Below are 18,032 nucleotides of genomic sequence, written 5' to 3'. Positions count from 1 at the left end.
CTTGAATGTTGAACACTGAGATTGTTTATTTTAATTCTAAAGAAGAATGGTGCTTCAAAAAAAAATTACGTCCTCTATACAGTTTCCTTGTTTGCTCTACGTCCAGCAAGAAGCCACAGCGCCTTAGGCTAACTAAAAGCTTACAGCACCAGGTATTCCCAGGCGGTCTCCCATCCAAGTACTAAGCCGGCCAACCCTGCTTGGCTTCCGAGATCAGACAGAGCGGCACTTTCAGGGTGGTGTGCCGTAAGCACCCATACAGGGCGAAATCCAGCTATTTCTAGATGTGAAGACCTGAACGTTCTCTACCTTACTTAGACTTGGTGGACTTGTTGTCTTCCAGAACTTATTATTTATTTATGCTGTGGTCAAACTGCAAGTATTTTGAACTCTTACTTGAAATGTTGAACACTGATTCGTTTATTTAATTCTAAAGAAGAATGGTGCTTCAAAAAAAAAAGTTACGTCCTCTATACAGTTTCCTTGTTTGCTCTACGTCCAGCAAAGAAGCCACAGCGCCTTAGGCTAACTAAAAAGCTTACAGCACCAGGTATTCCCAGGCGGTCTCCCATCCAAGTACTAAGCCGGCCCAACCCTGCTTGGCTTCCGAGATCAGACGAGAGCGGGCACTTTCAGGGTGGTGTGGCCGTAAGCAACCATCAGGCGAAATCCAGCTATTCTCTATGTGAACCTGAAGTTCTAATACCCTACTTAGACTTGGTGGACTTGTTGTCTTCCAGAACTTATTATTTATTTATGCTGTGGTCAAACTGCAAGTTTTTGAACTCTTACTTGAAATGTTGAACACTGAGATTGTTTATTTTAATTCTAAGAAGAATGGTGCTTCAAAAAAAAAGTTACGTCCTCATACAGTTTCCTTGTGCTCTACGTCCAGCAAAGAAGCCACAGCGCCTTAGGCTAACTAAAAGCTTACAGCACCAGTATTCCCAGGCGGTCTCCCATCCAAGTACTAAGCCGGCCCAACCCTGCTTGGCTTCCGAGATCAGACGAGAGCGGGCACTTTCAGGTTGTGTGGCGTAAGCAACCATACAAGGGCGAAATCCAGCTATTTCTAGATGTGAAGACCTGAAGGTTCTCATACCTTACTTAGACTTGGTGGACTTGTTGTCTTCCAGAACTTATTATTTATTTATGCTGTGGTCAAACTGCAAGTATTTTGAACTCTTACTTGAAATGTTGAACACTGAGTTCGTTTATTATAATTCTAAAGAAGAATGGTGCTTCAAAAAAAAAGTTACGTCCTCTATACAGTTTCCTTGTTTGCTCTACGTCCAGCAAAGAAGCCACAGCGCCTTAGGCTAACTAAAAAGCTTACAGCACCAGGTATTCCCAGGCGGTCTCCCATCCAAGTACTAAGCCGGCCCAACCCTGCTTGGCTTCCGAGATCAGACGAGAGCGGGCACTTTCAGGTGGTGTGGCCGTAAGCAACCATACAGGGCGAAATCCAGCTATTTCTAGATGTGAAGACCTGAAGGTTCTCATACCTTACTTAGACTTGGTGGACTTGTTGTCTTCCAGAACTTATTATTTATTTATGCTGTGGTCAAACTGCAAGTATTTTGAACTCTTACTTGAAATGTTGAACACTGAGATTGTTTATTTTAATTCTAAAGAAGAATGGTGCTTCAAAAAAAAAAGTTACGTCCTCTATACAGTTTCCTTGTTTGCTCTACGTCCAGCAAAGAAGCCACAGCGCCTTAGGCTAACTAAAAAGCTTACAGCACCAGGTATTCCCAGGCGGTCTCCCATCCAAGTACTAAGCCGGCCCACCCTGCTTGGCTTCCGAGATCAGACGAGAGCGGGCACTTTCAGGTGTGTGGCCGTAAGCAACCATACAGGCGAAATCCAGCTATTTCTAGATGTGAAGACCTGAACGTTCTCTTACCTTACTTAGACTTGGTGGACTTGTTGTCTTCCAGAACTTATTATTTATTTATGCTGTGGTCAAACTGCAAGTATTTTGAACTCTTACTTGAAATGTTGAACACTGAGTTCGTTTATTATAATTCTAAAGAAGAATGGTGCTTCAAAAAAAAAAAGTTACGTCCTTTATACAGTTTCCTTGTTTGCTCTACGTCCAGCAAAGAAGCCACAGCGCCTTAGGCTAACTAAAAGCTTACAGCACCAGGTATTCCCAGGCGGTCTCCCATCCAAGTACTAAGCCGGCCCAACCCTGCTTGGCTTCCGAGATCAGACGAGAGCGGGCACTTTCAGGGTGGTGTGGCCGTAAGCAACCATACAGGGCGAAATCCAGCTATTTCTAGATGTGAAGACCTGAAGGTTCTCTTACCTTACTTAGACTTGGTGGACTTGTTGTCTTCCAGAACTTATTATTTATTTATGCTGTGGTCAAACTGCAAGTATTTTGAACTCTTACTTGAAATGTTGAACACTGAGTTCGTTTATTATAATTCTAAAGAAGAATGGTGCTTCAAAAAAAAAAAGTTACGTCCTTTATACAGTTTCCTTGTTTGCTCTCTACGTCCAGCAAGAAGCCACAGCGCCTTAGGCTAACTAAAAGCTTACAGCACCAGGTATTCCCAGGCGGTCTCCCATCCAAGTACTAAGCCGGCCCAACCCTGCTTGGCTTCCGAGATCAGACGAGAGCGGGCACTTTCAGGGTGGTGTGGCCGTAAGCAACCATACAGGGCGAAATCCAGCTATTTCTAGATGTGAAGACCTGAACGTTCTCTTACCTTACTTAGACTTGGTGGACTTGTTGTCTTCCAGAACTTATTATTTATTTATGCTGTGGTCAAACTGCAAGTATTTTGAACTCTTACTTTAAATGTTGAACACTGAGATTGTTTATTTTAATTCTAAAGAAGAATGGTGCTTCAAAAAAAAAAGTTACGTCCTCTATACAGTTTCCTTGTTTGCTCTACGTCCAGCAAAGAAGCCACAGCGCCTTAGGCTAACAGCACCAGGTATTCCCAGGCGGTCTCCCATCCAAGTACTAAGCCTGCCCAACCCTGCTTGGCTTCCGAGATCAGACGAGAGCGGGCACTTTCAGGGTGGTGTGGCCGTAAGCAACCATGCATGCGAAATCCAGCTATTTCTAGATGTGAAGACCTGAACGTTTTCTTACCTTACTTAGACTTGGTGGACTTGTTGTCTTCCAGAACTTATTATTTATTTATGCTGTGGTCAAACTGCAAGTATTTTGAACTCTTACTTGAAATGTTGAACACTGAGATTGTTTATTTTAATTCTAAAGAAGAATGGTGCTTCAAAAAAAAAAGTTCGTCGTCTCTTATACAGTTTCCTTGTTTGCTCTACGTCCAGCAAAGAAGCCACAGCGCCTTAGGCTAACTAAAAGCTTACAGCACCAGGTATTCCCAGGCGGTCTCCCATCCAAGTACTAAGCCGGCCCAACCCTGCTTGGCTTCCGAGATCAGACGAGAGCGGGCACTTTCAGGGTGGTGTGGCCGTAAGCAACCATACAAGGCGAAATCCAGCTATTTCTAGATGTGAAACCTGAAGGTCTCATACCTTACTTAGACTTGGTGGACTTGTTGTCTTCCAGAACTTATTATTTATTTATGCTGTGGTCAAACTGCAAGTATTTTGAACTCTTACTTGAAATGTGAACACTGAGATTGTTTATTTTAATTCTAAAGAAGAATGGTGCTTCAAAAAAAAAGTTACGTCCTCAATACAGTTTCCTTGTTTGCTCTACGTCCAGCAAAGAAGCCAGCGCCTTAGGCTAACTAAAAGCTTACAGCACCAGGTATTCCCAGGCGGTCTCCCATCCAAGTACTAAGCCGGCCCAACCCTGCTTGGCTTCCGAGATCAGACGAGAGCGGGCACTTTCAGGGTGGTGTGGCCGTAAGCAACCATACAGGGCGAAATCCAGCTATTTCTAGATGAAGACCTGAAGGTTCTCATACCTTACTTAGACTTGGTGGACTTGTTGTCTTCCAGAACTTATTATTTATTTATGCTGTGGTCAAACTGCAAGTATTTTGAACTCTTACTTGAAATGTTGAACACTGTTTCGTTTTTAAATTCTAAAGAAGAATGGTGCTTCAAAAAAAAAAGTTACGTCCTTTATACAGTTTCCTTGTTTGCTCTACGTCCAGCAAAGAAGCCACAGCGCCTTAGGCTAACTAAAAAGCTTACAGCACCAGGTATTCCCAGGCGGTCTCCCCCATCCAAGTACTAAGCCGGCCCAACCCTGCTTGGCTTCCGAGATCAGACGAGAGCGGGCACTTTCAGGGTGGTGTGGCCGTAAGCAACCATACAGGGCGAAATCCAGCTATTTCTAGATGTGAAGACCTGAAGTTCTCATACCTTACTTAGACTTGGTGGACTTGTTGTCTTCCAGAACTTATTATTTATTTATGCTGTGGTCAAACTGCAAGTATTTGAACTCTTACTTGAAATGTTGAACACTGAGATTGTTTTTTATTTTAATTCTAAAGAGAATGGTGCTTCAAAAAAAAAGTTACGTCCTCTATACAGTTTCCTTGTTTGCTCTACGTCCAGCAAAGAAGCCACAGCGCCTTAGGCTAACTAAAAAGCTTACAGCACCAGGTATTCCCAGGCGGTCTCCCATCCAAGTACTAAGCCGGCCCAACCCTGCTTGGCTTCCGAGATCAGACGAGAGCGGGCACTTTCAGGGTGGTGTGGCCGTAAGCAACCATACAGGCGAAATCCAGCTATTTCTAGATGTGAAGACCTGAAGGTTCTCATACCTTACTTAGACTTGGTGGACTTGTTGTCTTCCAGAACTTATTATTTATTTATGCTGTGGTCAAACTGCAAGTATTTTGAACTCTTACTTGAAATGTTGAACACTGAGATTGTTTATTTTAATTCTAAAGAAGAATGGTGCTTCAAAAAAAAAGTTACGTCCTCTATACAGTTTCCTTGTTTGCTCTACGTCCAGCAAAGAAGCCACAGCGCCTTAGGCTAACTAAAAGCTTACAGCACCAGGTATTCCCAGGCGGTCTCCCATCCAAGTACTAAGCCGGCCCAACCCTGCTTGGCTTCCGAGATCAGACGAGAGCGGGCACTTTCAGGGTGGTGTGGCCGTAAGCAACCATACAGGGCGAAATCCAGCTATTTCTAGATGTGAAGACCTGAACGTTCTCATACCTTACTTAGACTTGGTGGACTTGTTGTCTTCCAGAACTATTATTTATTTATGCTGTGGTCAAACTGCAAGTATTTTGAACTCTTACTTGAAATGTTGAACACTGAGTTGTTTATTATAATTCTAAAGAAGAATGGTGCTTCAAAAAAAAAAGTTACGTCCTTTATACAGTTTCCTTGTTTGCTCTACGTCCAGCAAAGAAGCCACAGCGCCTTAGGCTAACTAAAAAGCTTACAGCACCAGGTATTCCCAGGCGGTCTCCCATCCAAGTACTAAGCCGGCCCAACCCTGCTTGGCTTCCGAGATCAGACGAGAGCGGGCACTTTCAGGGTGGTGTGGCCGTAAGCAACCATACAGGGCGAAATCCAGCTATTTCTAGATGTGAAGACCTGAAGGTTCTCATACCTTACTTAGACTTGGTGGACTTGTTGTCTTCCAGAACTTATTATTTATTTATGCTGTGGTCAAACTGCAAGTATTTTGAACTCTTACTTGAAATGTTGAACACTGAGATTGTTTATTTTAATTCTAAAGAAGAATGGTGCTTCAAAAAAAAAAGTTACGTCCTCTATACAGTTTCCTTGTTTGCTCTACGTCCAGCAAAGAAGCCACAGCGCCTTAGGCTAACTAAAAGCTTACAGCACCAGGTATTCCCAGGCGGTCTCCCATCCAAGTACTAAGCCGGCCCAACCCTGCTTGGCTTCCGAGATCAGACGAGAGCGGGCACTTTCAGGGTGGTGTGGCCGTAAGCAACCATACAGGGCGAAATCCAGCTATTTCTAGATGTGAAGACCTGAAGGTTCTCATACCTTACTTAGACTTGGTGGACTTGTTGTCTTCCAGAACTTATTATTTATTTATGCTGTGGTCAAACTGCAAGTATTTTGAACTCTTACTTGAAATGTTGAACACTGAGATTGTTTATTTTAATTCTAAAGAAGAATGGTGCTTCAAAAAAAAAGTTACGTCCTCTATACAGTTTCCTTGTTTGCTCTACGTCCAGCAAAGAAGCCACAGCGCCTTAGGCTAACTAAAAAGCTTACAGCACCAGGTATTCCCAGGCGGTCTCCCATCCAAGTACTAAGCCGGCCCAACCCTGCTTGGCTTCCGAGATCAGACGAGAGCGGGCACTTTCAGGGTGGTGTGGCCGTAAGCAACCATACAGGGCGAAATCCAGCTATTTCTAGATGTGAAGACCTGAACGTTCTCTTACCTTACTTAGACTTGGTGGACTTGTTGTCTTCCAGAACTTATTATTTATTTATGCTGTGGTCAAACTGCAAGTATTTTGAACTCTTACTTGAAATGTTGAACACTGAGATTGTTTATTTTAATTCTAAAGAAGAATGGTGCTTCAAAAAAAAAAGTTACGTCCTCTATACAGTTTCCTTGTTTGCTCTACGTCCAGCAAAGAAGCCACAGCGCCTTAGGCTAACTAAAAAGCTTACAGCACCAGGTATTCCCAGGCGGTCTCCCATCCAAGTACTAAGCCGGCCCAACCCTGCTTGGCTTCCGAGATCAGACGAGAGCGGGCACTTTCAGGGTGGTGTGGCCGTAAGCAACCATACAGGGCGAAATCCAGCTATTTCTAGATGTGAAGACCTGAAGGTTCTCATACCTTACTTAGACTTGGTGGACTTGTTGTCTTCCAGAACTTATTATTTATTTATGCTGTGGTCAAACTGCAAGTATTTTGAACTCTTACTTGAAATGTTGAACACTGAGATTGTTTATTTTAATTCTAAAGAAGAATGGTGCTTCAAAAAAAAAAGTTACGTCCTCTATACAGTTTCCTTGTTTGCTCTACGTCCAGCAAAGAAGCCACAGCGCCTTAGGCTAACTAAAAAGCTTACAGCACCAGGTATTCCCAGGCGGTCTCCCATCCAAGTACTAAGCCGGCCCAACCCTGCTTGGCTTCCGAGATCAGACGAGAGCGGGCACTTTCAGGGTGGTGTGGCCGTAAGCAACCATACAGGGCGAAATCCAGCTATTTCTAGATGTGAAGACCTGAAGGTTCTCATACCTTACTTAGACTTGGTGGACTTGTTGTCTTCCAGAACTTATTATTTATTTATGCTGTGGTCAAACTGCAAGTATTTTGAACTCTTACTTGAAATGTTGAACACTGAGATTGTTTATTTAATTCTAAAGAAGAATGGTGCTTCAAAAAAAAAAGTTACGTCCTTTATACAGTTTCCTTGTTTGCTCTACGTCCAGCAAAGAAGCCACAGCGCCTTAGGCTAACTAAAAAGCTTACAGCACCAGGTATTCCCAGGCGGTCTCCCATCCAAGTACTAAGCCGGCCCAACCCTGCTTGGCTTCCGAGATCAGACGAGAGCGGGCACTTTCAGGGTGGTGTGGCCGTAAGCAACCATACAGGGCGAAATCCAGCTATTTCTAGATGTGAAGACCTGAAGGTTCTCATACCTTACTTAGACTTGGTGGACTTGTTGTCTTCCAGAACTTATTATTTATTTATGCTGTGGTCAAACTGCAAGTATTTTGAACTCTTACTTGAAATGTTGAACACTGAGTTCGTTTATTTTAATTCTAAAGAAGAATGGTGCTTCAAAAAAAAAAGTTACGTCCTTTATACAGTTTCCTTGTTTGCTCTACGTCCAGCAAAGAAGCCACAGCGCCTTAGGCTAACTAAAAAGCTTACAGCACCAGGTATTCCCAGGCGGTCTCCCATCCAAGTACTAAGCCGGCCCAACCCTGCTTGGCTTCCGAGATCAGACGAGAGCGGGCACTTTCAGGTGGTGTGGCCGTAAGCAACCATACAGGGCGAAATCCAGCTATTTCTAGATGTGAAGACCTGAAGGTTCTCATACCTTACTTAGACTTGGTGGACTTGTTGTCTTCCAGAACTTATTATTTATTTATGCTGTGGTCAAACTGCAAGTATTTTGAACTCTTACTTGAAATGTTGAACACTGAGATTGTTTTTTAATTCTAAAGAAGAATGGTGCTTCAAAAAAAAAAGTTACGTCCTCTATACAGTTTCCTTGTTTGCTCTACGTCCAGCAAAGAAGCCACAGCGCCTTAGGCTAACTAAAAGCTTACAGCACCAGGTATTCCCAGGCGGTCTCCCATCCAAGTACTAAGCCGGCCCAACCCTGCTTGGCTTCCGAGATCAGACGAGAGCGGGCACTTTCAGGGTGGTGTGGCCGTAAGCAACCATACAGGGCGAAATCCAGCTATTTCTAGATGTGAAGACCTGAAGGTTCTCATACCTTACTTAGACTTGGTGGACTTGTTGTCTTCCAGAACTTATTATTTATTTATGCTGTGGTCAAACTGCAAGTATTTTGAACTCTTACTTGAAATGTTGAACACTGAGTTCGTTTATTATAATTCTAAAGAAGAATGGTGCTTCAAAAAAAAAAGTTACGTCCTTTATACAGTTTCCTTGTTTGCTCTACGTCCAGCAAAGAAGCCACAGCGCCTTAGGCTAACTAAAAAGCTTACAGCACCAGGTATTCCCAGGCGGTCTCCCATCCAAGTACTAAGCCGGCCCAACCCTGCTTGGCTTCCGAGATCAGACGAGAGCGGGCACTTTCAGGGTGGTGTGGCCGTAAGCAACCATACAGGGCGAAATCCAGCTATTTCTAGATGTGAAGACCTGAAGGTTCTCATACCTTACTTAGACTTGGTGGACTTGTTGTCTTCCAGAACTTATTATTTATTTATGCTGTGGTCAAACTGCAAGTATTTTGAACTCTTACTTGAAATGTTGAACACTGAGTTCGTTTATTATAATTCTAAAGAAGAATGGTGCTTCAAAAAAAAAAAGTTACGTCCTTTATACAGTTTCCTTGTTTGCTCTACGTCCAGCAAAGAAGCCACAGCGCCTTAGGCTAACTAAAAAGCTTACAGCACCAGGTATTCCCAGGCGGTCTCCCATCCAAGTACTAAGCCGGCCCAACCCTGCTTGGCTTCCGAGATCAGACGAGAGCGGGCACTTTCAGGGTGGTGTGGCCGTAAGCAACCATACAGGGCGAAATCCAGCTATTTCTAGATGTGAAGACCTGAAGGTTCTCATACCTTACTTAGACTTGGTGGACTTGTTGTCTTCCAGAACTTATTATTTATTTATGCTGTGGTCAAACTGCAAGTATTTTGAACTCTTACTTGAAATGTTGAACACTGAGATTGTTTATTTTAATTCTAAAGAAGAATGGTGCTTCAAAAAAAAAAAGTTACGTCCTTTATACAGTTTCCTTGTTTGCTCTACGTCCAGCAAAGAAGCCACAGCGCCTTAGGCTAACTAAAAAGCTTACAGCACCAGGTATTCCCAGGCGGTCTCCCATCCAAGTACTAAGCCGGCCCAACCCTGCTTGGCTTCCGAGATCAGACGAGAGCGGGCACTTTCAGGGTGGTGTGGCCGTAAGCAACCATACAGGGCGAAATCCAGCTATTTCTAGATGTGAAGACCTGAACGTTCTCTTACCTTACTTAGACTTGGTGGACTTGTTGTCTTCCAGAACTTATTATTTATTTATGCTGTGGTCAAACTGCAAGTATTTTGAACTCTTACTTGAAATGTTGAACACTGAGATTGTTTATTTTAATTCTAAAGAAGAATGGTGCTTCAAAAAAAAAAGTTACGTCCTCTATACAGTTTCCTTGTTTGCTCTACGTCCAGCAAAGAAGCCACAGCGCCTTAGGCTAACTAAAAAGCTTACAGCACCAGGTATTCCCAGGCGGTCTCCCATCCAAGTACTAAGCCGGCCCAACCCTGCTTGGCTTCCGAGATCAGACGAGAGCGGGCACTTTCAGGGTGGTGTGGCCGTAAGCAACCATACAGGGCGAAATCCAGCTATTTCTAGATGTGAAGACCTGAAGGTTCTCATACCTTACTTAGACTTGGTGGACTTGTTGTCTTCCAGAACTTATTATTTATTTATGCTGTGGTCAAACTGCAAGTATTTTGAACTCTTACTTGAAATGTTGAACACTGAGATTGTTTATTATAATTCTAAAGAAGAATGGTGCTTCAAAAAAAAAAGTTACGTCCTTTATACAGTTTCCTTGTTTGCTCTACGTCCAGCAAAGAAGCCACAGCGCCTTAGGCTAACTAAAAAGCTTACAGCACCAGGTATTCCCAGGCGGTCTCCCATCCAAGTACTAAGCCGGCCCAACCCTGCTTGGCTTCCGAGATCAGACGAGAGCGGGCACTTTCAGGGTGGTGTGGCCGTAAGCAACCATACAGGGCGAAATCCAGCTATTTCTAGATGTGAAGACCTGAAGGTTCTCATACCTTACTTAGACTTGGTGGACTTGTTGTCTTCCAGAACTTATTATTTATTTATGCTGTGGTCAAACTGCAAGTATTTTGAACTCTTACTTGAAATGTTGAACACTGAGTTGTTTATTTAATTCTAAAGAAGAATGGTGCTTCAAAAAAAAAAGTTACGTCCTTTATACAGTTTCCTTGTTTGCTCTACGTCCAGCAAAGAAGCCACAGCGCCTTAGGCTAACTAAAAAGCTTACAGCACCAGGTATTCCCAGGCGGTCTCCCATCCAAGTACTAAGCCGGCCCAACCCTGCTTGGCTTCCGAGATCAGACGAGAGCGGGCACTTTCAGGGTGGTGTGGCCGTAAGCAACCATACAGGGCGAAATCCAGCTATTTCTAGATGTGAAGACCTGAAGGTTCTCTTACCTTACTTAGACTTGGTGGACTTGTTGTCTTCCAGAACTTATTATTTATTTATGCTGTGGTCAAACTGCAAGTATTTTGAACTCTTACTTGAAATGTTGAACACTGAGATTGTTTATTTTAATTCTAAAGAAGAATGGTGCTTCAAAAAAAAAAGTTACGTCCTTTATACAGTTTCCTTGTTTGCTCTACGTCCAGCAAAGAAGCCACAGCGCCTTAGGCTAACTAAAAAGCTTACAGCACCAGGTATTCCCAGGCGGTCTCCCATCCAAGTACTAAGCCGGCCCAACCCTGCTTGGCTTCCGAGATCAGACGAGAGCGGGCACTTTCAGGGTGGTGTGGCCGTAAGCAACCATACAGGGCGAAATCCAGCTATTTCTAGATGTGAAGACCTGAAGGTTCTCATACCTTACTTAGACTTGGTGGACTTGTTGTCTTCCAGAACTTATTATTTATTTATGCTGTGGTCAAACTGCAAGTATTTTGAACTCTTACTTGAAATGTTGAACACTGAGATTGTTTATTTAATTCTAAAGAAGAATGGTGCTTCAAAAAAAAAAGTTACGTCCTTTATACAGTTTCCTTGTTTGCTCTACGTCCAGCAAAGAAGCCACAGCGCCTTAGGCTAACTAAAAAGCTTACAGCACCAGGTATTCCCAGGCGGTCTCCCATCCAAGTACTAAGCCGGCCCAACCCTGCTTGGCTTCCGAGATCAGACGAGAGCGGGCACTTTCAGGGTGGTGTGGCCGTAAGCAACCATACAGGGCGAAATCCAGCTATTTCTAGATGTGAAGACCTGAAGGTTCTCTTACCTTACTTAGACTTGGTGGACTTGTTGTCTTCCAGAACTTATTATTTATTTATGCTGTGGTCAAACTGCAAGTATTTTGAACTCTTACTTGAAATGTTGAACACTGAGATTGTTTATTTTAATTCTAAAGAAGAATGGTGCTTCAAAAAAAAAAGTTACGTCCTTTATACAGTTTCCTTGTTTGCTCTACGTCCAGCAAAGAAGCCACAGCGCCTTAGGCTAACTAAAAAGCTTACAGCACCAGGTATTCCCAGGCGGTCTCCCATCCAAGTACTAAGCCGGCCCAACCCTGCTTGGCTTCCGAGATCAGACGAGAGCGGGCACTTTCAGGGTGGTGTGGCCGTAAGCAACCATACAGGGCGAAATCCAGCTATTTCTAGATGTGAAGACCTGAAGGTTCTCATACCTTACTTAGACTTGGTGGACTTGTTGTCTTCCAGAACTTATTATTTATTTATGCTGTGGTCAAACTGCAAGTATTTTGAACTCTTACTTGAAATGTTGAACACTGAGTTGTTTATTTTAATTCTAAAGAAGAATGGTGCTTCAAAAAAAAAAGTTACGTCCTTTATACAGTTTCCTTGTTTGCTCTACGTCCAGCAAAGAAGCCACAGCGCCTTAGGCTAACTAAAAAGCTTACAGCACCAGGTATTCCCAGGCGGTCTCCCATCCAAGTACTAAGCCGGCCCAACCCTGCTTGGCTTCCGAGATCAGACGAGAGCGGGCACTTTCAGGGTGGTGTGGCCGTAAGCAACCATACAGGGCGAAATCCAGCTATTTCTAGATGTGAAGACCTGAAGGTTCTTACCTTACTTAGACTTGGTGGACTTGTTGTCTTCCAGAACTTATTATTTATTTATGCTGTGGTCAAACTGCAAGTATTTTGAACTCTTACTTGAAATGTTGAACACTGAGATTGTTTATTTTAATTCTAAAGAAGAATGGTGCTTCAAAAAAAAAAGTTACGTCCTTATACAGTTTCCTTGTTTGCTCTACGTCCAGCAAAGAAGCCACAGCGCCTTAGGCTAACTAAAAAGCTTACAGCACCAGGTATTCCCAGGCGGTCTCCCATCCAAGTACTAAGCCGGCCCAACCCTGCTTGGCTTCCGAGATCAGACGAGAGCGGGCACTTTCAGGGTGGTGTGGCCGTAAGCAACCATACAGGGCGAAATCCAGCTATTTCTAGATGTGAAGACCTGAAGGTTCTCATACCTTACTTAGACTTGGTGGACTTGTTGTCTTCCAGAACTTATTATTTATTTATGCTGTGGTCAAACTGCAAGTATTTTGAACTCTTACTTGAAATGTTGAACACTGAGATTGTTTATTTAATTCTAAAGAAGAATGGTGCTTCAAAAAAAAAAGTTACGTCCTTTATACAGTTTCCTTGTTTGCTCTACGTCCAGCAAAGAAGCCACAGCGCCTTAGGCTAACTAAAAAGCTTACAGCACCAGGTATTCCCAGGCGGTCTCCCATCCAAGTACTAAGCCGGCCCAACCCTGCTTGGCTTCCGAGATCAGACGAGAGCGGGCACTTTCAGGGTGGTGTGGCCGTAAGCAACCATACAGGGCGAAATCCAGCTATTTCTAGATGTGAAGACCTGAAGGTTCTCATACCTTACTTAGACTTGGTGGACTTGTTGTCTTCCAGAACTTATTATTTATTTATGCTGTGGTCAAACTGCAAGTATTTTGAACTCTTACTTGAAATGTTGAACACTGAGATTGTTTATTTAATTCTAAAGAAGAATGGTGCTTCAAAAAAAAAAGTTACGTCCTTTATACAGTTTCCTTGTTTGCTCTACGTCCAGCAAAGAAGCCACAGCGCCTTAGGCTAACTAAAAAGCTTACAGCACCAGGTATTCCCAGGCGGTCTCCCATCCAAGTACTAAGCCGGCCCAACCCTGCTTGGCTTCCGAGATCAGACGAGAGCGGGCACTTTCAGGGTGGTGTGGCCGTAAGCAACCATACAGGGCGAAATCCAGCTATTTCTAGATGTGAAGACCTGAAGGTTCTCATACCTTACTTAGACTTGGTGGACTTGTTGTCTTCCAGAACTTATTATTTATTTATGCTGTGGTCAAACTGCAAGTATTTTGAACTCTTACTTGAAATGTTGAACACTGAGATTGTTTATTTAATTCTAAAGAAGAATGGTGCTTCAAAAAAAAAAGTTACGTCCTCTATACAGTTTCCTTGTTTGCTCTACGTCCAGCAAAGAAGCCACAGCGCCTTAGGCTAACTAAAAAGCTTACAGCACCAGGTATTCCCAGGCGGTCTCCCATCCAAGTACTAAGCCGGCCCAACCCTGCTTGGCTTCCGAGATCAGACGAGAGCGGGCACTTTCAGGGTGGTGTGGCCGTAAGCAACCATACAGGGCGAAATCCAGCTATTTCTAGATGTGAAGACCTGAAGGTTCTCATACCTTACTTAGACTTGGTGGACTTGTTGTCTTCCAGAACTTATTATTTATTTATGCTGTGGTCAAACTGCAAGTATTTTGAACTCTTACTTGAAATGTTGAACACTGAGTTGTTTATTATAATTCTAAAGAAGAATGGTGCTTCAAAAAAAAAAGTTACGTCCTTATACAGTTTCCTTGTTTGCTCTACGTCCAGCAAAGAAGCCACAGCGCCTTAGGCTAACTAAAAAGCTTACAGCACCAGGTATTCCCAGGCGGTCTCCCATCCAAGTACTAAGCCGGCCCAACCCTGCTTGGCTTCCGAGATCAGACGAGAGCGGGCACTTTCAGGGTGGTGTGGCCGTAAGCAACCATACAGGGCGAAATCCAGCTATTTCTAGATGTGAAGACCTGAAGGTTCTCATACCTTACTTAGACTTGGTGGACTTGTTGTCTTCCAGAACTTATTATTTATTTATGCTGTGGTCAAACTGCAAGTATTTTGAACTCTTACTTGAAATGTTGAACACTGAGATTGTTTATTTTAATTCTAAAGAAGAATGGTGCTTCAAAAAAAAAAGTTACGTCCTCTATACAGTTTCCTTGTTTGCTCTACGTCCAGCAAAGAAGCCACAGCGCCTTAGGCTAACTAAAAAGCTTACAGCACCAGGTATTCCCAGGCGGTCTCCCATCCAAGTACTAAGCCGGCCCAACCCTGCTTGGCTTCCGAGATCAGACGAGAGCGGGCACTTTCAGGGTGGTGTGGCCGTAAGCAACCATACAGGGCGAAATCCAGCTATTTCTAGATGTGAAGACCTGAAGGTTCTCTTACCTTACTTAGACTTGGTGGACTTGTTGTCTTCCAGAACTTATTATTTATTTATGCTGTGGTCAAACTGCAAGTATTTTGAACTCTTACTTGAAATGTTGAACACTGAGTTGTTTATTTTAATTCTAAAGAAGAATGGTGCTTCAAAAAAAAAAGTTACGTCCTCTATACAGTTTCCTTGTTTGCTCTACGTCCAGCAAAGAAGCCACAGCGCCTTAGGCTAACTAAAAAGCTTACAGCACCAGGTATTCCCAGGCGGTCTCCCATCCAAGTACTAAGCCGGCCCAACCCTGCTTGGCTTCCGAGATCAGACGAGAGCGGGCACTTTCAGGGTGGTGTGGCCGTAAGCAACCATACAGGGCGAAATCCAGCTATTTCTAGATGTGAAGACCTGAAGGTTCTCATACCTTACTTAGACTTGGTGGACTTGTTGTCTTCCAGAACTTATTATTTATTTATGCTGTGGTCAAACTGCAAGTATTTTGAACTCTTACTTGAAATGTTGAACACTGAGTTGTTTATTTTAATTCTAAAGAAGAATGGTGCTTCAAAAAAAAAAGTTACGTCCTTTATACAGTTTCCTTGTTTGCTCTACGTCCAGCAAAGAAGCCACAGCGCCTTAGGCTAACTAAAAAGCTTACAGCACCAGGTATTCCCAGGCGGTCTCCCATCCAAGTACTAAGCCGGCCCAACCCTGCTTGGCTTCCGAGATCAGACGAGAGCGGGCACTTTCAGGGTGGTGTGGCCGTAAGCAACCATACAGGGCGAAATCCAGCTATTTCTAGATGTGAAGACCTGAAGGTTCTCATACCTTACTTAGACTTGGTGGACTTGTTGTCTTCCAGAACTTATTATTTATTTATGCTGTGGTCAAACTGCAAGTATTTTGAACTCTTACTTGAAATGTTGAACACTGAGATTGTTTATTTTAATTCTAAAGAAGAATGGTGCTTCAAAAAAAAAAGTTACGTCCTCTATACAGTTTCCTTGTTTGCTCTACGTCCAGCAAAGAAGCCACAGCGCCTTAGGCTAACTAAAAAGCTTACAGCACCAGGTATTCCCAGGCGGTCTCCCATCCAAGTACTAAGCCGGCCCAACCCTGCTTGGCTTCCGAGATCAGACGAGAGCGGGCACTTTCAGGGTGGTGTGGCCGTAAGCAACCATACAGGGCGAAATCCAGCTATTTCTAGATGTGAAGACCTGAAGGTTCTCATACCTTACTTAGACTTGGTGGACTTGTTGTCTTCCAGAACTTATTATTTATTTATGCTGTGGTCAAACTGCAAGTATTTTGAACTCTTACTTGAAATGTTGAACACTGAGATTGTTTATTTAATTCTAAAGAAGAATGGTGCTTCAAAAAAAAAAGTTACGTCCTCTATACAGTTTCCTTGTTTGCTCTACGTCCAGCAAAGAAGCCACAGCGCCTTAGGCTAACTAAAAAGCTTACAGCACCAGGTATTCCCAGGCGGTCTCCCATCCAAGTACTAAGCCGGCCCAACCCTGCTTGGCTTCCGAGATCAGACGAGAGCGGGCACTTTCAGGGTGGTGTGGCCGTAAGCAACCATACAGGGCGAAATCCAGCTATTTCTAGATGTGAAGACCTGAAGGTTCTCATACCTTACTTAGACTTGGTGGACTTGTTGTCTTCCAGAACTTATTATTTATTTATGCTGTGGTCAAACTGCAAGTATTTTGAACTCTTACTTGAAATGTTGAACACTGAGATTGTTTATTTTAATTCTAAAGAAGAATGGTGCTTCAAAAAAAAAAGTTACGTCCTTATACAGTTTCCTTGTTTGCTCTACGTCCAGCAAAGAAGCCACAGCGCCTTAGGCTAACTAAAAAGCTTACAGCACCAGGTATTCCCAGGCGGTCTCCCATCCAAGTACTAAGCCGGCCCAACCCTGCTTGGCTTCCGAGATCAGACGAGAGCGGGCACTTTCAGGGTGGTGTGGCCGTAAGCAACCATACAGGGCGAAATCCAGCTATTTCTAGATGTGAAGACCTGAAGGTTCTCATACCTTACTTAGACTTGGTGGACTTGTTGTCTTCCAGAACTTATTATTTATTTATGCTGTGGTCAAACTGCAAGTATTTTGAACTCTTACTTGAAATGTTGAACACTGAGATTGTTTATTTTAATTCTAAAGAAGAATGGTGCTTCAAAAAAAAAAAGTTACGTCCTTTATACAGTTTCCTTGTTTGCTCTACGTCCAGCAAAGAAGCCACAGCGCCTTAGGCTAACTAAAAAGCTTACAGCACCAGGTATTCCCAGGCGGTCTCCCATCCAAGTACTAAGCCGGCCCAACCCTGCTTGGCTTCCGAGATCAGACGAGAGCGGGCACTTTCAGGGTGGTGTGGCCGTAAGCAACCATACAGGGCGAAATCCAGCTATTTCTAGATGTGAAGACCTGAAGGTTCTCATACCTTACTTAGACTTGGTGGACTTGTTGTCTTCCAGAACTTATTATTTATTTATGCTGTGGTCAAACTGCAAGTATTTTGAACTCTTACTTGAAATGTTGAACACTGAGTTCGTTTATTATAATTCTAAAGAAGAATGGTGCTTCAAAAAAAAAAAGTTACGTCCTTTATACAGTTTCCTTGTTTGCTCTACGTCCAGCAAAGAAGCCACAGCGCCTTAGGCTAACTAAAAAGCTTACAGCACCAGGTATTCCCAGGCGGTCTCCCATCCAAGTACTAAGCCGGCCCAACCCTGCTTGGCTTCCGAGATCAGACGAGAGCGGGCACTTTCAGGGTGGTGTGGCCGTAAGCAACCATACAGGGCGAAATCCAGCTATTTCTAGATGTGAAGACCTGAAGGTTCTCATACCTTACTTAGACTTGGTGGACTTGTTGTCTTCCAGAACTTATTATTTATTTATGCTGTGGTCAAACTGCAAGTATTTTGAACTCTTACTTGAAATGTTGAACACTGAGATTGTTTATTTTAATTCTAAAGAAGAATGGTGCTTCAAAAAAAAAAGTTACGTCCTCTATACAGTTTCCTTGTTTGCTCTACGTCCAGCAAAGAAGCCACAGCGCCTTAGGCTAACTAAAAAGCTTACAGCACCAGGTATTCCCAGGCGGTCTCCCATCCAAGTACTAAGCCGGCCCAACCCTGCTTGGCTTCCGAGATCAGACGAGAGCGGGCACTTTCAGGGTGGTGTGGCCGTAAGCAACCATACAGGGCGAAATCCAGCTATTTCT

The 18,032-nt window shown here is 43.5% G+C and overlaps 38 non-coding genes and 6 pseudogenes across 38 annotated transcripts; all 44 read right to left on the bottom strand.

Moving 5' to 3' along the window:
- Nucleotides 1–535: 535 nt before the first annotated feature.
- LOC116678585 (5S ribosomal RNA) lies at nt 536–654 on the bottom strand. Its single transcript, XR_004329326.1, has one exon. It is a non-coding gene; the product is annotated as a 5S ribosomal RNA (ribosomal RNA).
- Nucleotides 655–927: 273 nt separating this feature from the next.
- LOC116678618 (uncharacterized) lies at nt 928–1,043 on the bottom strand (annotated as a pseudogene).
- Nucleotides 1,044–1,329: 286 nt separating this feature from the next.
- LOC116678598 (uncharacterized) lies at nt 1,330–1,447 on the bottom strand (annotated as a pseudogene).
- A 286-nt stretch (nt 1,448–1,733) lies between these two features.
- On the bottom strand, nt 1,734–1,849 carry LOC116678612 (uncharacterized; annotated as a pseudogene).
- Nucleotides 1,850–2,134: 285 nt separating this feature from the next.
- Nucleotides 2,135–2,253, bottom strand: LOC116678584 (5S ribosomal RNA). The gene has a single exon (XR_004329325.1). It is a non-coding gene; the product is annotated as a 5S ribosomal RNA (ribosomal RNA).
- A 287-nt stretch (nt 2,254–2,540) lies between these two features.
- Nucleotides 2,541–2,659, bottom strand: LOC116678583 (5S ribosomal RNA). Its single transcript, XR_004329324.1, has one exon. It is a non-coding gene; the product is annotated as a 5S ribosomal RNA (ribosomal RNA).
- A 274-nt stretch (nt 2,660–2,933) lies between these two features.
- LOC116678592 (uncharacterized) lies at nt 2,934–3,052 on the bottom strand (annotated as a pseudogene).
- Nucleotides 3,053–3,338: 286 nt separating this feature from the next.
- On the bottom strand, nt 3,339–3,457 carry LOC116678581 (5S ribosomal RNA). The gene has a single exon (XR_004329322.1). It is a non-coding gene; the product is annotated as a 5S ribosomal RNA (ribosomal RNA).
- A 279-nt stretch (nt 3,458–3,736) lies between these two features.
- Nucleotides 3,737–3,855, bottom strand: LOC116678580 (5S ribosomal RNA). Its single transcript, XR_004329320.1, has one exon. It is a non-coding gene; the product is annotated as a 5S ribosomal RNA (ribosomal RNA).
- A 281-nt stretch (nt 3,856–4,136) lies between these two features.
- LOC116678595 (uncharacterized) lies at nt 4,137–4,257 on the bottom strand (annotated as a pseudogene).
- A 285-nt stretch (nt 4,258–4,542) lies between these two features.
- LOC116678579 (5S ribosomal RNA) lies at nt 4,543–4,661 on the bottom strand. Its single transcript, XR_004329319.1, has one exon. It is a non-coding gene; the product is annotated as a 5S ribosomal RNA (ribosomal RNA).
- A 283-nt stretch (nt 4,662–4,944) lies between these two features.
- Nucleotides 4,945–5,063, bottom strand: LOC116678578 (5S ribosomal RNA). The gene has a single exon (XR_004329318.1). It is a non-coding gene; the product is annotated as a 5S ribosomal RNA (ribosomal RNA).
- A 284-nt stretch (nt 5,064–5,347) lies between these two features.
- On the bottom strand, nt 5,348–5,466 carry LOC116678577 (5S ribosomal RNA). The gene has a single exon (XR_004329317.1). It is a non-coding gene; the product is annotated as a 5S ribosomal RNA (ribosomal RNA).
- A 285-nt stretch (nt 5,467–5,751) lies between these two features.
- Nucleotides 5,752–5,870, bottom strand: LOC116678576 (5S ribosomal RNA). Its single transcript, XR_004329316.1, has one exon. It is a non-coding gene; the product is annotated as a 5S ribosomal RNA (ribosomal RNA).
- Nucleotides 5,871–6,155: 285 nt separating this feature from the next.
- Nucleotides 6,156–6,274, bottom strand: LOC116678575 (5S ribosomal RNA). The gene has a single exon (XR_004329315.1). It is a non-coding gene; the product is annotated as a 5S ribosomal RNA (ribosomal RNA).
- A 286-nt stretch (nt 6,275–6,560) lies between these two features.
- Nucleotides 6,561–6,679, bottom strand: LOC116678574 (5S ribosomal RNA). The gene has a single exon (XR_004329314.1). It is a non-coding gene; the product is annotated as a 5S ribosomal RNA (ribosomal RNA).
- Nucleotides 6,680–6,965: 286 nt separating this feature from the next.
- Nucleotides 6,966–7,084, bottom strand: LOC116678573 (5S ribosomal RNA). Its single transcript, XR_004329313.1, has one exon. It is a non-coding gene; the product is annotated as a 5S ribosomal RNA (ribosomal RNA).
- A 285-nt stretch (nt 7,085–7,369) lies between these two features.
- LOC116678572 (5S ribosomal RNA) lies at nt 7,370–7,488 on the bottom strand. Its single transcript, XR_004329312.1, has one exon. It is a non-coding gene; the product is annotated as a 5S ribosomal RNA (ribosomal RNA).
- Nucleotides 7,489–7,774: 286 nt separating this feature from the next.
- On the bottom strand, nt 7,775–7,892 carry LOC116678597 (uncharacterized; annotated as a pseudogene).
- Nucleotides 7,893–8,175: 283 nt separating this feature from the next.
- Nucleotides 8,176–8,294, bottom strand: LOC116678569 (5S ribosomal RNA). The gene has a single exon (XR_004329310.1). It is a non-coding gene; the product is annotated as a 5S ribosomal RNA (ribosomal RNA).
- Nucleotides 8,295–8,580: 286 nt separating this feature from the next.
- LOC116678568 (5S ribosomal RNA) lies at nt 8,581–8,699 on the bottom strand. The gene has a single exon (XR_004329309.1). It is a non-coding gene; the product is annotated as a 5S ribosomal RNA (ribosomal RNA).
- A 287-nt stretch (nt 8,700–8,986) lies between these two features.
- LOC116678567 (5S ribosomal RNA) lies at nt 8,987–9,105 on the bottom strand. The gene has a single exon (XR_004329308.1). It is a non-coding gene; the product is annotated as a 5S ribosomal RNA (ribosomal RNA).
- Nucleotides 9,106–9,392: 287 nt separating this feature from the next.
- LOC116678566 (5S ribosomal RNA) lies at nt 9,393–9,511 on the bottom strand. Its single transcript, XR_004329307.1, has one exon. It is a non-coding gene; the product is annotated as a 5S ribosomal RNA (ribosomal RNA).
- Nucleotides 9,512–9,797: 286 nt separating this feature from the next.
- LOC116678565 (5S ribosomal RNA) lies at nt 9,798–9,916 on the bottom strand. The gene has a single exon (XR_004329306.1). It is a non-coding gene; the product is annotated as a 5S ribosomal RNA (ribosomal RNA).
- A 286-nt stretch (nt 9,917–10,202) lies between these two features.
- On the bottom strand, nt 10,203–10,321 carry LOC116678564 (5S ribosomal RNA). The gene has a single exon (XR_004329305.1). It is a non-coding gene; the product is annotated as a 5S ribosomal RNA (ribosomal RNA).
- Nucleotides 10,322–10,605: 284 nt separating this feature from the next.
- On the bottom strand, nt 10,606–10,724 carry LOC116678563 (5S ribosomal RNA). Its single transcript, XR_004329304.1, has one exon. It is a non-coding gene; the product is annotated as a 5S ribosomal RNA (ribosomal RNA).
- Nucleotides 10,725–11,010: 286 nt separating this feature from the next.
- LOC116678562 (5S ribosomal RNA) lies at nt 11,011–11,129 on the bottom strand. The gene has a single exon (XR_004329303.1). It is a non-coding gene; the product is annotated as a 5S ribosomal RNA (ribosomal RNA).
- Nucleotides 11,130–11,414: 285 nt separating this feature from the next.
- On the bottom strand, nt 11,415–11,533 carry LOC116678561 (5S ribosomal RNA). Its single transcript, XR_004329302.1, has one exon. It is a non-coding gene; the product is annotated as a 5S ribosomal RNA (ribosomal RNA).
- Nucleotides 11,534–11,819: 286 nt separating this feature from the next.
- Nucleotides 11,820–11,938, bottom strand: LOC116678560 (5S ribosomal RNA). The gene has a single exon (XR_004329301.1). It is a non-coding gene; the product is annotated as a 5S ribosomal RNA (ribosomal RNA).
- A 285-nt stretch (nt 11,939–12,223) lies between these two features.
- Nucleotides 12,224–12,342, bottom strand: LOC116678558 (5S ribosomal RNA). Its single transcript, XR_004329299.1, has one exon. It is a non-coding gene; the product is annotated as a 5S ribosomal RNA (ribosomal RNA).
- A 283-nt stretch (nt 12,343–12,625) lies between these two features.
- On the bottom strand, nt 12,626–12,744 carry LOC116678557 (5S ribosomal RNA). The gene has a single exon (XR_004329298.1). It is a non-coding gene; the product is annotated as a 5S ribosomal RNA (ribosomal RNA).
- A 285-nt stretch (nt 12,745–13,029) lies between these two features.
- Nucleotides 13,030–13,148, bottom strand: LOC116678556 (5S ribosomal RNA). The gene has a single exon (XR_004329297.1). It is a non-coding gene; the product is annotated as a 5S ribosomal RNA (ribosomal RNA).
- A 285-nt stretch (nt 13,149–13,433) lies between these two features.
- On the bottom strand, nt 13,434–13,552 carry LOC116678555 (5S ribosomal RNA). Its single transcript, XR_004329296.1, has one exon. It is a non-coding gene; the product is annotated as a 5S ribosomal RNA (ribosomal RNA).
- A 285-nt stretch (nt 13,553–13,837) lies between these two features.
- Nucleotides 13,838–13,956, bottom strand: LOC116678553 (5S ribosomal RNA). Its single transcript, XR_004329295.1, has one exon. It is a non-coding gene; the product is annotated as a 5S ribosomal RNA (ribosomal RNA).
- Nucleotides 13,957–14,240: 284 nt separating this feature from the next.
- LOC116678552 (5S ribosomal RNA) lies at nt 14,241–14,359 on the bottom strand. Its single transcript, XR_004329294.1, has one exon. It is a non-coding gene; the product is annotated as a 5S ribosomal RNA (ribosomal RNA).
- A 286-nt stretch (nt 14,360–14,645) lies between these two features.
- LOC116678551 (5S ribosomal RNA) lies at nt 14,646–14,764 on the bottom strand. Its single transcript, XR_004329293.1, has one exon. It is a non-coding gene; the product is annotated as a 5S ribosomal RNA (ribosomal RNA).
- A 285-nt stretch (nt 14,765–15,049) lies between these two features.
- Nucleotides 15,050–15,168, bottom strand: LOC116678550 (5S ribosomal RNA). The gene has a single exon (XR_004329292.1). It is a non-coding gene; the product is annotated as a 5S ribosomal RNA (ribosomal RNA).
- A 285-nt stretch (nt 15,169–15,453) lies between these two features.
- On the bottom strand, nt 15,454–15,572 carry LOC116678549 (5S ribosomal RNA). The gene has a single exon (XR_004329291.1). It is a non-coding gene; the product is annotated as a 5S ribosomal RNA (ribosomal RNA).
- A 286-nt stretch (nt 15,573–15,858) lies between these two features.
- LOC116678548 (5S ribosomal RNA) lies at nt 15,859–15,977 on the bottom strand. Its single transcript, XR_004329290.1, has one exon. It is a non-coding gene; the product is annotated as a 5S ribosomal RNA (ribosomal RNA).
- Nucleotides 15,978–16,262: 285 nt separating this feature from the next.
- On the bottom strand, nt 16,263–16,381 carry LOC116678546 (5S ribosomal RNA). Its single transcript, XR_004329288.1, has one exon. It is a non-coding gene; the product is annotated as a 5S ribosomal RNA (ribosomal RNA).
- Nucleotides 16,382–16,666: 285 nt separating this feature from the next.
- Nucleotides 16,667–16,785, bottom strand: LOC116678545 (5S ribosomal RNA). The gene has a single exon (XR_004329287.1). It is a non-coding gene; the product is annotated as a 5S ribosomal RNA (ribosomal RNA).
- A 287-nt stretch (nt 16,786–17,072) lies between these two features.
- LOC116678544 (5S ribosomal RNA) lies at nt 17,073–17,191 on the bottom strand. The gene has a single exon (XR_004329286.1). It is a non-coding gene; the product is annotated as a 5S ribosomal RNA (ribosomal RNA).
- Nucleotides 17,192–17,478: 287 nt separating this feature from the next.
- LOC116678543 (5S ribosomal RNA) lies at nt 17,479–17,597 on the bottom strand. The gene has a single exon (XR_004329285.1). It is a non-coding gene; the product is annotated as a 5S ribosomal RNA (ribosomal RNA).
- A 286-nt stretch (nt 17,598–17,883) lies between these two features.
- LOC116678542 (5S ribosomal RNA) lies at nt 17,884–18,002 on the bottom strand. The gene has a single exon (XR_004329284.1). It is a non-coding gene; the product is annotated as a 5S ribosomal RNA (ribosomal RNA).
- Between the last annotated feature and the right edge of the window lie 30 nt (nt 18,003–18,032).

Source organism: Etheostoma spectabile, unplaced genomic scaffold (genome assembly GCF_008692095.1).
Source record: "Etheostoma spectabile isolate EspeVRDwgs_2016 unplaced genomic scaffold, UIUC_Espe_1.0 scaffold00007627, whole genome shotgun sequence".
NCBI lineage: Eukaryota > Metazoa > Chordata > Actinopteri > Perciformes > Percidae > Etheostoma > Etheostoma spectabile.
This window is presented reverse-complemented; position numbering and strand designations above follow the sequence as displayed.